We start from the raw sequence: 14,053 nt of genomic DNA, 5'->3' as shown, positions 1-14,053 counted from the left end.
GAAAGACATACCGAAGACAACTTTCCGTACTCGTTATGGTCATTATGAGTTCTTGGTGATGCCCTTTGGGTTAACAAATGCACCAGCGGCGTTCATGGCATTGATGAACCGTACATTTTAGGAATATTTGGATCACTTTGTTGTTGTTTTTATAGATGACTTCTTGGTATACTCGAAGAGTAGAGAAGAGCATGAGCAACATCTGAGGATAATGTTATAGAATTTGAAAGAGAAGGAGTTATATGCTAAGTTAACCAAATGTGAATTTTGGGTAAATCAGGTGGTTTTCCTTGAGCATGTAATATCTGGTGATGGAATTATGCTTGATCCTTCCAAAGTAAAGGCTATTATGGAATGCAGAGTGCCAAAGAATTTCACAGAAGTCCGGAGCTTCTTAGGGTTGGCTGGATATTACAGGAGATTTGTTGAGGGCTTCTCTATAATTGCCGGTTCTCTAACCAAGTTGCTAAAAAAGGGGGTAGAATTTCGGTGGACAGAACAGTGTCAACAAAGTTTTGATGAGTTGAAGAAGAGGCTGGCCTCCAATCTGATTTTGGTTTTGTCGTCTGGTAGTGGTGGATATATAGTGTATACGAATGCATCTAAACAGGGCTTGGGATGTGTGTTAATGCAAAACGTAATGGTAATTGCTTATGCTCTAGTTAATCCCATGCTTCGCCAGTCATTTAGGAGTACTACAGTTCTGGTCGCAATTTTGTGGGGGAGACCACCCTAACACCCCCCACTCCGTTCCTGTCTTCCCTCCGAAAGAGGCGGCGAGAGCTGATTCGTAGAAGCAGCTCGAAGCTAACATCTTGAGGAGTCAAGGAGCTCTGGAACAGGATTGATTCCACTTCCTTGCCAAAAAATACGTCCCTCTTCTCTTTCTCGCTTGCCGATTCCAAACTCCAGGAGGAAAGTCGCTCAGCCGACTAAAGCTAAAAGTAAAAGCAGAGTTGGATCGATGTAATTGAGCTCGACTGATAAGCTATAGTAATTAAGAAAATTAGGACTGACGTGAAAGTTATTTTAGAAAAATTTAATTAAATAAAATAATAATAATATTATATATATAATAATATATATACATAACTATATATATAGTAATATACATATATATCTATAGTGAAAAAAATGAGGGTGAGGATGAGAGTGGGGCCACCGCCCACCCCACACCTCTCTCCTCTCTCCCATTACATATAATATATATAAGATTTACATTATGTAATACAATTGCTACTTTAAGGAATTTGCAATCTTTCACTGCGGGCGACGAAGAAACAGAAAGTTAAGAATTTATGTTTTAATTTTTATTAATTTATATAATTATATTATTTAATTAGTTCATTTATTAAATGTTGATTATATTGAGCGGTGAACTATTTAATTGGAGTATTTTATGATTTTGGCTATTTAAATTAGTGTCAAATTAAATATCACAATTGCTATAAAAATGATATAGTTGGGCAATTAAATTATTTGATTTGTTAGATTTAATTATCATTATAGCTAATTTACACATTTTCATCAGAATGATTAACCAAATATGTAATTCTATGTATTATTGCTTAATTAAATTGTATAGCAACGATAAATTGACAGAAATTTCATAGAAATATTTTCGGAAGTTATATTTTAGAAATATTATGTTATTAATGAGGGAAAATAAGGTTTCAGTGGTAATATAATTTACAAATGTTATTAAAAATGATAGTTATAAATATATAAGGGGTTTGATTAAGTGAATTCTTATGAATTATTTGGTAAATTAAATATATTGATTATACGTACAACATTCTATTATAGGACATGACAACAAAGTAGAGGGTTGAGCCATCCTTCGTAAAATTGAAGCATTTTGAGATATAAGGTAAGTATAGCTAATTGGATATATATATATATGTGTGTGTGTGTGTGTGTAGTATCGTATATATTATATATATTGGTTTCTTGGATCCGATTATGGACTTGGCTTTATATTATTATACATGGCTTTCGTATATTGATTGTTTATATAATTAGTTGTGGATGTTAGATTATCCTAATATTGGTGAAATTGTTATTATGTGTTATATGTTTGTAATGGTTGGACGTGAGAGTGGTATGATTACGTGATCGTATAATTGATTGTTGTATGAAATTAATTCGGAGGCTATTATTGAGGAAGTAATTATTATAAAGAATAGAATGATGATTTTGAATTGAAATAAAAGATGATGCTTACCTAGTGGAAGCACAGTTAATGGTTTATGAAAATGTGATTGATAATGTGATATGAGAAATATCTGAATTAAGCTAGGTACCATGGCGCGTAGGGTACCGGGGTATTCCGGGGCAGCAGGGAATATCCTGTGTTGTTAGCTACACACTGGGGTGGTGTGGGGGTACTATTTTTGTTGTGATGCCCTGTACTATATTTCTACACACTTGGAGTAAAAGAGTGTGGGGATATCAGATACAACGGGTATCCTGTGTTGTATATGATATGATGATGGTCGGCGAAACCATTGACTGATGTACTCCAGCTAGAGTAAGTGGGGCCCTTAACTAATAAATGATAACAAATGAATATTATGTTGTGGATTGATTTACAGTTGTGAGTACGTATTACTGCTTATATTTGATGTTGCTATATGACAAATGACTGTTGTCAGTGTGACTGCATGTACGTGAATCTTTGTCTGTGTATATATATATAGACTGATCAGCTATACTTATTGAGTAAGCAGCTCATTCCTTGCCACGTACTTTTCAGGGAATAAGTCACACTGATTAGCCACATTGGACTTTTAGCGGTCTTGTCTTCTTTAATAGGTGGGTCAGCCGTGACATCTGAAGTCAGAGTTTTTGGCTGTTTGGATTGCTAAATATTATAGTCTTTAATCGGGTTGGTGTTTAAAGTTGTGGTACTACTTTCCTTGAGGTTATGTACATGAGGACGTTTAGTCAGAGTTACATATAAACTTTTCGTAGTATTTATTATCTTTTTTGATATATATATTAATTGATAAATGAGAATTTATTGTACAGGTTAAGAAGAGACTACTTATAACACAAATTGTAATTAAAGAGAGGATGGAACAATGGTAATTTGATGTAGCGAGTAGGGGGCCTTACACGAAAAATCTTAGAATTCTAGGAACACACACACGCACACTCCTGGTAATAACATGTCAGCTATATTTCCTTCTCCTTGAGATGCTCAAGCACATCACCCGCAGTGCCTTCTTTTGGAAGCCTGATACTGTATTCCAACTATACATGGAAAACAAATAAGATATTTAATGTTTGCTAAATATATAATAAATTTGCAAGTCTTGCATATGTATGCACTTGTATAGGAGCATAAAGTCCAATTATGAATGAATACTCGCTTGAAAGTTTTCCGCATAGCTGAAAACTAGTTTGAGGATTCTCAACTCTTGCAATTCTAGCTAAGGTATATCTACTACTTCAATGTACAGAATATCAAAAAGCTGAACAAGAAAGTAATGCTTTGTTAGTCTCACACCCTCATCATATGAACCCCGACTTAGAGTTGAATCAATGCGTACTTGGTCGTAATGCAGCAGCATCTCTAACAAGTTTTCCACTCATCGACATCTTATAAGATGAGCTTTTGGTCGCTGGGAGTAGATATTGCGCGACGTAAGCCGTAGTTTTGGACAAATCATCGACTCCAAGTTGGTTTGCTACTCTATTAACAACTATATCATATGAATCAAGCTTTGACCTTCACAGTTAGTGAAATTTGAATAGCAATGTTAAGTGGATCAATATTACCTAACATAACACAGGAAATTACACGCTAGAATTAAAAGACTGTTTGTTATTGAACTCACAGTTGTAAACAAAATTCATCCTTTTCAGACGTTTGCAAGGAGCAAAAGTAGATAACCTGCAGAATTACAAACCCAAAAAGTCAGGATATATTACATGAAAGTTAGAAGCATCACATCATTGCTTTAACAAGAAGGTAGTTACGGGGAAAAAGAATACTTTAACACTTCGAACCATTATTTTGGGGCCACTGAAAGGAAATAGATGTTATAAATGGGGTACATTGAGTAACTAATTCTGTCCAGGTATGCACACGCACATGCACACTAAGATAATGGGAATCAAGACTAGGTGCAAGAGAAAGAGAATAAATTTTCAAGAGTCGTGGAAGATAATATGATGAGATCACTCGATAATAGTATACTCCGTATGATTCATTGTTTCTCGGAGGTGACAATGTACAAATTTTATATTTTGTATATTTTTAAGCAAATAATAGCATCAAATACCAAAATACTTCAATAGGTAAAACCTTTAGTAGTGAAACAAATAATACGGGCTAGGAAAGTAATTAATAATGCTTTGTTCAGGCAATTAACGTATACAATAGTCAATATGAGGCACAACATCGACTATGTGACAAAAGGGACCATTTCAAGGAGGAGAAATGCAAAGTGAGAAAATAAAAGAGAAGTCGAAGAGCAATAAATCACACAAACATAGGCATCACTCTAAGATAACGAGAAAGAAGGAGCAAGAGAGGGAGAAATAGAAAGAGCGAGGAATTTCAAAGAATCATGGAAGATAATATGATGAGATTTGTTAGGAATTTATCCACAAAGTGATGAACGCAAATAAAACAATAACTACAGAGATAATTGTGTATTTGAAAACCCTTATACAATAATTTCAGATAAATGAATAAAGAAAGAATAACAGAAAAATAGCAATACGAAAAGCAGTAAGTAACCGGCTCAGGAGCCAAATCTCGCAACCGAATGCCCAAGCGCCACCACCGGCCGACAACCCTCATGGTTGCAAAAAACCCACAAAGCCACCAAGATACAAAGATCCACAAAGAGACCAATTAGGCTTCATTTAGAATCACAGAAAATTCCACTAAAAAGTTTCTTTCTCACTCAGCAAATATTCTAACAAAGTATTTCACAAAAAGGGATTTTAGTTTTGTTGTTGTTCTATCTCTTTAAAACCATAGAAGACAAATATATATATACATAGATAGAACACAGAGAACAGAGATAGAAAGAGGTGAGATGATGAGAGATTTTTAAGTGCATTAGAAACTTGAGAGGAACAAAACCAGAGATAGAAAGGAGGGAGAGGAAGAGGCATCGGCTGAATAGTGGAAGAATAGGGTTAAGTAGTGATTTCGGGTTAATATAACATTATACTCCAGAATGAATCATGCTTTCTTGGAGAGACAATGTACATGTCTTATATTTTCTATAATTTTTAGCGAATAATTGCATCAAATAGGTAAAACTTTTTTATGAAACAAATAATATGGGCTAGGAAAGTAATTTAACTACGCTATCTTTAAGTAGCTTATACAATAGTCAATATGCAGCACATCACTAAGCATGTGATAAAAGGGACTATCTCAAGGAGGAGAAGCACGTAGAGAAAAATAAAAGATAAGTTCGAGAGCAAGAAAGCACGCAAATGTCTAATATGGCGGTGCAATAAATGGGTTGTTCATCTTAAGAGATTTGCAGCATAGGGTGCTTGTAATAGCAAGCTCCAATGTGGCAAATACGAGTCTCATCTATGCTAGCCGTCTAATTGCTATTTTTAAGTAATAAATTCAAGTAAAAACTTAACGATTCATTTTCTAGGCGCGAGATATTGGATAAGCATAAACTCGAGACAACTAGAAGGAAGTACGCACGTGCATGCTCATCTGCACCTAGGTCCAGATGGCGGAACGTATAAAGTGAGTTTTGACATAAATGCGCATCCGCATATACGTCGGGAGAGAGGAAGACATGAAGTGAGCTTGATGTAAATGCTTATCGGCAGCTAGGTCTAGAGGGAGGAACATGAGCTTGTTGTAAATGCTCATCCACATCTAGGTTTGGAGGGAGGAAGATATGGAGTAATTGTGACTTGCATGCTCATCCGCATCTAAGTTCAGGGGGAGGAAGGTGAAAAAAAAAATGAGCTTTTGCATGGTGATCCGCATCTAGGTCTAGATGGTGTAAGTGCGATGTACATGCTCATTCGCTTACATGGTCATTCGCTTCTAACTTCGGAGGGAGGAAACTGAAAAAGTAGTGAGCATGATGTGCATGCTCTCCCATGTTTAGGTTTGGAGGGAGGAAGGTTGAGAAAGAAGTCAGCTTGACTTGCATTCTCATCCATGTCTAGGTACGGAAGGAGGAAAGTACGAGAGGTTTCATATTTCTCTACATTTGAATAACCAAAAAATTGCAATAAAGTTGAATTTGTACATGGTTTTCAGTCTCATCAAATGAAACATCCTTCAAAAGATTTTTTGGTTCAAGGTCAAATAATAACAAGGAAACACCCAACATATTTAAAATATTCCTGCAAAACAAGTGTTGAAGTTGATCATCTCCATTTGCAGCAGCAATTTGAGCAGGAACAGTAGCTAAACCAGCAACAGATGCAACATGAGGACGTAGACGCAGACATTGGCATTTTGGATGCTAGATGAGACGTTTTAATTAAATCGCATTTGGGAAACACGTCTTCTTTATTCTATTTGTTCTGTTACTTATTTGGTCTGCCTTTTCATTTATTCGAATTGTCATTGGGCCAGATCATTGCCGATATGGTTAGTTTGTTACATTGCCAGTTAGCGTACGTGGACGGTATATATATAAGTCAGGAGAGTCATTGTTTTTATTGTAACAAAAAATTTACAGAGACAGTCTACAGAAACGAAGAACTCCTCTTCCTCCAAAATTATTTTTGCCTTGTTTGTCTTCCTCGATATGCAATTCAACATGGTATCAGAGCCTTCTATATGAAGGTCTCTCGGATACGCATCACTTACCCACATTGATTAGGTGAGCTATGGCAAATTTGAATAAAAGTGGAAGAACAGCTGGAATGCGAGGCACTATACATCCATCTGTTGGAAAATTGAAGTTTGGCGTTATCCTCTTCTCCGTTGGATGGTTCAAACATTCTGACTTGGAGTAGTGCTGTTTATGTAGCTCTAGGAATGAAAATGAAGCTTGGCTTCATTGATGGCACGTTCCCTAGGCTGGTGATAGGATTAACAAATTTTGAGCAGTGGCATCGAGTAGACCTGATGGTTACCTCTTGGCTGTGGAATTCTATCTCAAAGGAGATTGTTGAATCCTTTATGTGTGTTACTTCTTCGCGAGAACTCTGGATAGAAATACAGGGTTGATATCGCAGGAGCAATGGACCGATAATATATCAAATTCAGCGCGAGATTTCATCCATCGCACAACTTGATTTGTCCTTAACAGCTTACATAACCAAGCTGAAGAAATATTGGAAGGAGCTGCTGGTTTTAGCACCTAATCCAAGGTGCACTTGTGGTTGTTGTACTTGCGGAGTGAACAAAGTGAATGAAATGAACATATGCAACTAATGCAATTTCTTATGGGGTTACACGAGACTTTTGACAGCGAGAGAAGTCAAGTATTAATGCAGGATCCTTTGCCTACTATGGAATGGGTGTTTTCCATGCTTTTCACAGTGGAAAAAGAGAGGCAAATACACACAGAGACGGCTACAACTCCTCAGCACATGGCCTATCATTTCAAATCTAAGGACAACAAGAGGGATGGAGGTGATAGATTCCAGAATAAAAGAAGACCTTATGTAAAAAAAAGGAACCTGACTTGTATGCATTGTCACAGGACTCGACATGCGATGGATACTTGCTTTCAAATTCACAGTGTACCAGATTGGTACAAAAACTTGGGTGATAAGAAGAAGAAGGTGGTGAGTTGCAAGTCCTTTGCAGCTGCTGCAATTGCTGAGAAACCAATGTCTACAGATACCTCTGGTACTAAGCAATTGACTGAGATGATAGCAGATCTCATTGGACCTTCAGGGATTGACTTGGACTATTGGATTATAGACACTGGAGCTACGAACCATATTTTTGCTAACCTTCACAACTCCTGCACAACCTATACACATACACATACTAGATGGCACTTACAAAGCTGCTACGTATATTGGCATAGTTTGTTTAAAATGAGCTTCTCACTCTTTATCCGTCAGTCAACTTTGTTGTGATACTTCTTATTTTTTTAGATTTACTATTTCTAAGTGTCTCTTGCAGGACGAAGCAAATAAAGCCACTCTCTTTTAGGCAAATAGATCTAGGAACATACACATGGTTAGATAGATTTGATGCAGTATTCCTCGCACCTTTGTACTATGTAACACCTCTTCCAATTCTGCTGATTTTTTCTATAACACTCAAATTTGGCATCATAGATTGGTGCACATTCCCTTGCTCGTAATGAAACATATTCAACTACCTAACTGTTCTACCATTATTCCTATTGATCCATGTGATATTTGCCATAAAGCCAAGCAATGCAGAACTTCTTTTAATCTGAGTGAATCACAATCCAAGGCTCCTTTTGATCTGTTTCACTTAGATATTTGGGGATCATACACTACTTATACAATCTCAAACTGCAGCTATGTTTTAACTATCCTAGATGACAATTCCCATTCTCTTTGGACTTACCTCTTGAAAAAAAAATCTCAAGACATTTCTGTCCTAAGGTTGTTCTTCTCTATAGTTAAAACTCTACACTCTAGGAATATTAAAGTGATCAGAACAGATAATGATTCTGAATTCTTGAACAAAGATTGTCTATTGTTTTGTCAAGAGATGGGTATTATACATCATACCACTTGCACCTACACTCCTCAACAAACCAATAGAATAGAACGGAAACACATATAACTCCTAGATATAGCTAGAGCTTTGTTACTTCATGCCTCATTGCCCCTTAAATTGTGGGCGATTCCATTCTTACTGCCACCTACTTCATAAATAGAACACCTTCCAAGATTCTTCAATGGAAAGCTCCTTTTGAGCGACTAACTGGTAATCCTCCCACATATCACCATCTTCGCATTTTCGCCAGCCTATGTTATGCCACAAATATTGAGCTCCATAGGAGTAAATTTCACCCCAGAGCCTTCAAGTGCATTCTCTTGGGATATCCCCCAAAAAGGATATAAATTGTTTGACATACATAACAATCGTGCCATTGTGTCTAGAGATATTCAGTTCTATGAAAAGGTGTTTCCATACTCTGTTCTTGTTACATAGACCTCACATTCTTGTCCCCTTCCTATGTTATCTCCTTCAGCTGATGATTTTGTTTCTTTTCCTGATACTGTGCCTGCCTCAATTCCTACTTCTGAGCCAACATTGCCTACTCCAGCTTCTTCCCCTACTCCAGTACCATTACCCAAACGTTCTGCTAGAATTTCTCAATGTCCTACTTGGTTGAACGATTTTATTTGCTCTACTAAAAAAACTCATCCTCACTTCTTACACACACCTCTGCATACAAATCGTTTGTAGCTTCTTTGTCTGTTTTGCAGGAGCCCAACTCTTTCTCTGAAGCCGTTCAACACAAGGAGTGGAGAGAGGCCATGGATGCGGAGCTACAGGCCTTAGAAGCTAACCATACCTGGAAAGTCGCCCTTTTGCCGCCGGGTCAATGCACCATCGGTTGTAAGTGGGTTTTCAAAACTAAGCTACGTGCAGATGGATCATTGGAGAGGTACAAAGCACTCTTGGTAGCAAAGCGCTTCAATTAGATTGAGGGCATCGACTATACAGATAGTTTTTCGCCAGTGCGAAGTCTGTGACTGTCCGTATTTTTCTTGCCATTGTTGCTGCTCATGCTTCGCCTATTTAGCAGTTAGACATTAACAATGCATTTCTACACGATTATCTTGGGAAGACATATTCATGTTGCCCCCTAAAGGATATGATGTTCCTTCCAACTTGGTGTGGAAATATAGCGACCTTTATACAACCTAATGGAATGCAGAGATCACTTTGAAGCTTGTTGCTTATGGATTTGCTCAATCTGTACTGCTTATTTGTCAAGCCTTGATGCTCGAGTCTTATGGCTTTACTCGTCAATGTAGACGATATTCTCATTACAGGTCCCTCTCTTCATGATATTGATCAAGTTAAGCGGTATCTTCACAAATTGTTCACAAGTAAAGTCCTGGGAGATGCAAGGTACTTTCTCGGACTTGAAATCGCTCGTAGTGCTTCAGGTCTTTATGTGGCATAGACAAAATATGCGATGGACATTATCAAGGACACTGGGTTGGCTCAAGCAAAATCTGCGTCTAGTCCATTTCCCTCTGGTTTGAAGCTGGCTGCTAGCTCTGGTCCCATTTTCTCGCGTTCTGATTCTTAATGAAGATTGGTTGGCTGATTACTTCATCTTGGCTACACGCGATCGGATATTTCCTACTCAGTACAGCAGCTTAGTGACTAGCATTGGAAGTCAGCATTGCATGTGGTTCGTTATCTCAAGGGATCTCCCTCCAAAGGACTGTAGCTCCCAGCTAGTAATTCCTTGCCTCTTCGTGCATTCTGTGATGCCGATTGGGCGTCTTGCCCGGACTCTAGGCGTTCTCTCGCGCGATATTGTATCTTCCTCGGTGATGCGTTGGTGTCGTGGAAAACCAAGAAGTAGTCCACCGTTTCTCGTTCCACTGCTGAGTCTGAATATAGGAGTTTGGCTTCGACTGTTTGTGAACTTCATTGGATATCATACATTCCCTCTGATTTCAACATTCCTATCTCACTGCCTATTGATTTTTTTTGTGATAATAAGGCCGTGTTACATATTCTAGCGAACCTGGTCTTTCACGAGCGTACGAAGCACATTGAATTAGACTATCATCTCGTTTGAAATGCCTTCAAGGATGATTTTATTTCTCCTTCCTTTGTTCCTGGTTTTAGGAAATTGGTTAATGTATTTACAAAGGCTTTACCCTTGCAGATGTTCATTTCTCTTACCTCCAAATTGGGCTTGGTGTCTCTCGATCCCCGTCGCACTTGTGGGGGGGCTGTTAAAGTTGATCATCTCCATTTGCAGTAGCAATCTAAGCAGCAACAGCAATAGCTTGAGGAAGTAGACGCAGACATTGGCATTTTGGATGCTGGATGAAACGTTTTAATTAAAACACATTTGGGAAACACGTCTTCTTTATTTTGTTTGTTCTGTTACTTATGTGGCCTGCCTTGTAATGTATTCGAATTGTCATTGGCCAACTCATTGCCCATATGGTTCGTTTGTTACATTGGCAGTTAGCTTACGTGGACAGTATATATATAAGTCAGGGGAGTCATCGTTTTTATTGTAACAGAAAATTTACAAAGACAGACTGCAGAAATGAAGAACTCCTCTTCCTCCAAAATTGCTTTTGCCTTGTTTGTCTTCCTCGATATGCAATTCAACAACAAGCAACCAGGGGAAACAGAAGAAGAGGATTGGACATCTTCTGACTGATGTGTTTATATTAAAGAAAAGCTCAAATATGAAGAACTGCTAGTTATGAAAGAGGCAATTTCGGAAAACATTAATGAGCTATCGATATGAACTATATGCTGAAAAGGTCCAAGTTAGACCAATATGGATTATGTTTGATACTTTAGGAAAAGATATTCCCAAAATCCAGCAACACGATCAACATAAGGATGAAATATGACATGTGAAACATATATCTTGTAACTACAATATACTGATTCTACCTAGGATGCAAATGCATATAGATAAATATTACTAATTAATATGAACACAATATTTATGAAAATGTACTTGAAGGCTATGTTGGTATTTAAGGAAAGATGGAATATCCGGGCAACGAAATAGCTCCCTTGTTAGAGCAGGCAGTGACTTTGATACAAGACAATGTCCCCATTCTCTAGCTGCAATAAAAGAAATCGAAAAGTGATCAAAATACAATCTTTGTCCTGACAAGATACTTGTGCTTGTGATTTCATATACGTGGGTAGATGTAAATGTAACTCCCGTGTCAATGTACGCACACATGACTGTGGGCTCAAACTTTATCTCCTGAGAAGCAAAAAACACAAGATATCTTCACCATTTAAAATATATTTGGGCATTTTGCGAAAGATATCTTCAACATTTAAACAGTATATGTGCATGTTATGAAAGATGTCTTCACCATTTAAAATGAATATGTGCATTGTATTCCATATGCATAGCAATTTTTAAGTCCTTGTAAAGAAATTGCATGTAACATGAGTTATGTTCATCTACATGACATTTGACAGATGCAATAATAGCTCCATTTAATGAAAAAAGTTGCATGTGGGTTTCATTTTAAGTTGCAGCTAACAACATTCTATTAGGATTGTTACCAGGATGTAGAAATAAGCAAATACTATCTCTTCCATTTATATATTGGAACAAACCTCGAAGAGTTCTATCTCTTCATCAGGAGCATAGCCTACAAGATGATTTAACTTCTCTAGAATATCTGATGGCTTGTCATAGCTCTTGACAAAATGTCTTCCAGGATATCTAGTATGAAATGAGAATAGATTAAAGGCCAATACCATTCTTTTATCTTTACTTTTCAGGGAATTACTCGTGTCTATCTTTTCTATAGATATTTTCTCCACACAGAACCTCATGGGAAACAAGGCAACAAGAAAAATACCTTAACTCCCCTTTCTCAGGCTCATAACGTTTAAAGAACAGTAAAATGTCATCACTTTCTTTATCAGGGAGAGGGCTGGCGCGCAAATTCTTAATCATAGTACAAAAATTTAATAAGACTAATGATGTAAAGAAAGGCCTTCAAAGCTCCTTTACTGCATACCTTTGGATTTATCATGAATTACCTATGCACGCTCTATTTGTCATCACTGGGATTGTTACTTGATAACCTCTTTAAATGGCTGACCTACAATCATATGACAATCTGAAATGTTCATACAATCATATGGCTGACATTCAAAATGTTAAGTGTCTTCAATTTAGTACCGATGTAAGTAACTCCAAAGTGGAAATGGTGTCGATCAAGATCAAAAGCAGAGCCAATCAACAAACTCTAATCACGCCTTCCACATATGTTTCTATCTGCAAGTTTTCTCTTTTTTTTTAATACTTATATATTTTTAGTTTTACAGACATTTTATATAAATGGGATGATTATACAATCCTTTATTAAAATTTGATGTAATTATACATAAACTGCTTGTAGTTTGAAAAATTACATTTAGTAACAATATCTTTTATTTTCATTCAATAATTTAATCCCTCTATTAGTCAAAATTTATAAAATTTTCTTATATATTAGGAAAAAGATATTGTAATGGAAAACTATATTTATCCGCGAATGACTTACTACTTATTACAGGTCAAACAAATTTCTCCTAGCAAAACAACCTTTATAAGGGTGAAGATATACCTCATCACATGCATTAGCGTACGTGAATATGTATAAGAGCAGTTTAAATAGAAAAAAATTATTTGACCTACAATAGATCAGTAATAAGTCAATCAAAGGTAAATCTGGATTTTCATTCAATTTTGTTCTACTAATATCAGCACATTTGGTGAATTTTCGCTAACGGGAAGAACTATTTGTTAGATGATAATAAAATCAGAAGTACTAGATGTAATTTTTCAAATCACATAAAGTCTATATATAATTATACTAAACTTAAAGAAAACACGGTCTAATTATCCCTAAATAAATACATATTTAATACTATAATGTACAATATATTAGAATTGCGTTCAATGAATATCTTATTTTTCGAATTCTATAAAATAATCTGATAATTTAACTTATATATTTACCAAAAGTTATGATTAATAAATGATTTAGTATTTTTTATGTTGTTCTATACATTGAGATATATATTTTATTTTACATAATTAACAAAATAATAATTTAAATTGCTATAGCAGTATCTTAATTATTTCATAATCAGATTGGTTTTACTTTTAGAAAATTACCTTTTCAATTACATATATATTTATATTATTAAATTCTGTTATATAATTAATTCAGAACAAAAAATATTTGTAAGATAATCTTCTTTATAGTAATGAAAAATTCCAAGAAATACTGAATATTTTTTATATGTTTTATACTTTATTAAAATATGTAAATTAGCAAGTTATGTATAAATATTTACATAATTTAATTTGTATCTTTACACATCTTTGCTAACTAAACTAATCTATTTTGTATAATTAGCATA

The 14,053-nt window shown here is 36.0% G+C and overlaps 1 pseudogene across 1 annotated transcript in view; it reads right to left on the bottom strand.

Moving 5' to 3' along the window:
- LOC105179285 (ubiquitin C-terminal hydrolase 12-like) overlaps positions 1-14,053 on the bottom strand; it is a 60,936-nt pseudogene that overhangs the window by 37,852 nt on the left and 9,031 nt on the right. Inside the window, exons 4-6 of the transcript XR_016063504.1 lie at positions 12,499-12,587; positions 12,251-12,359; positions 11,817-11,885 (exon numbers count right to left, since the gene is read on the bottom strand). The product of XR_016063504.1 is annotated as a ubiquitin C-terminal hydrolase 12-like (transcript). The remainder of the gene's footprint in view (positions 1-11,816; positions 11,886-12,250; positions 12,360-12,498; positions 12,588-14,053) is intronic.

This window comes from Sesamum indicum, linkage group LG13, assembly GCF_026168435.1.
Source record: "Sesamum indicum cultivar Baizhima isolate 11 linkage group LG13, ASM2616843v1, whole genome shotgun sequence".
Lineage (NCBI taxonomy): Eukaryota > Viridiplantae > Streptophyta > Magnoliopsida > Lamiales > Pedaliaceae > Sesamum > Sesamum indicum.
The sequence above is the reverse complement of the archived record's forward strand: the minus strand, read 5'-3'. Positions and strand labels throughout refer to the sequence as shown.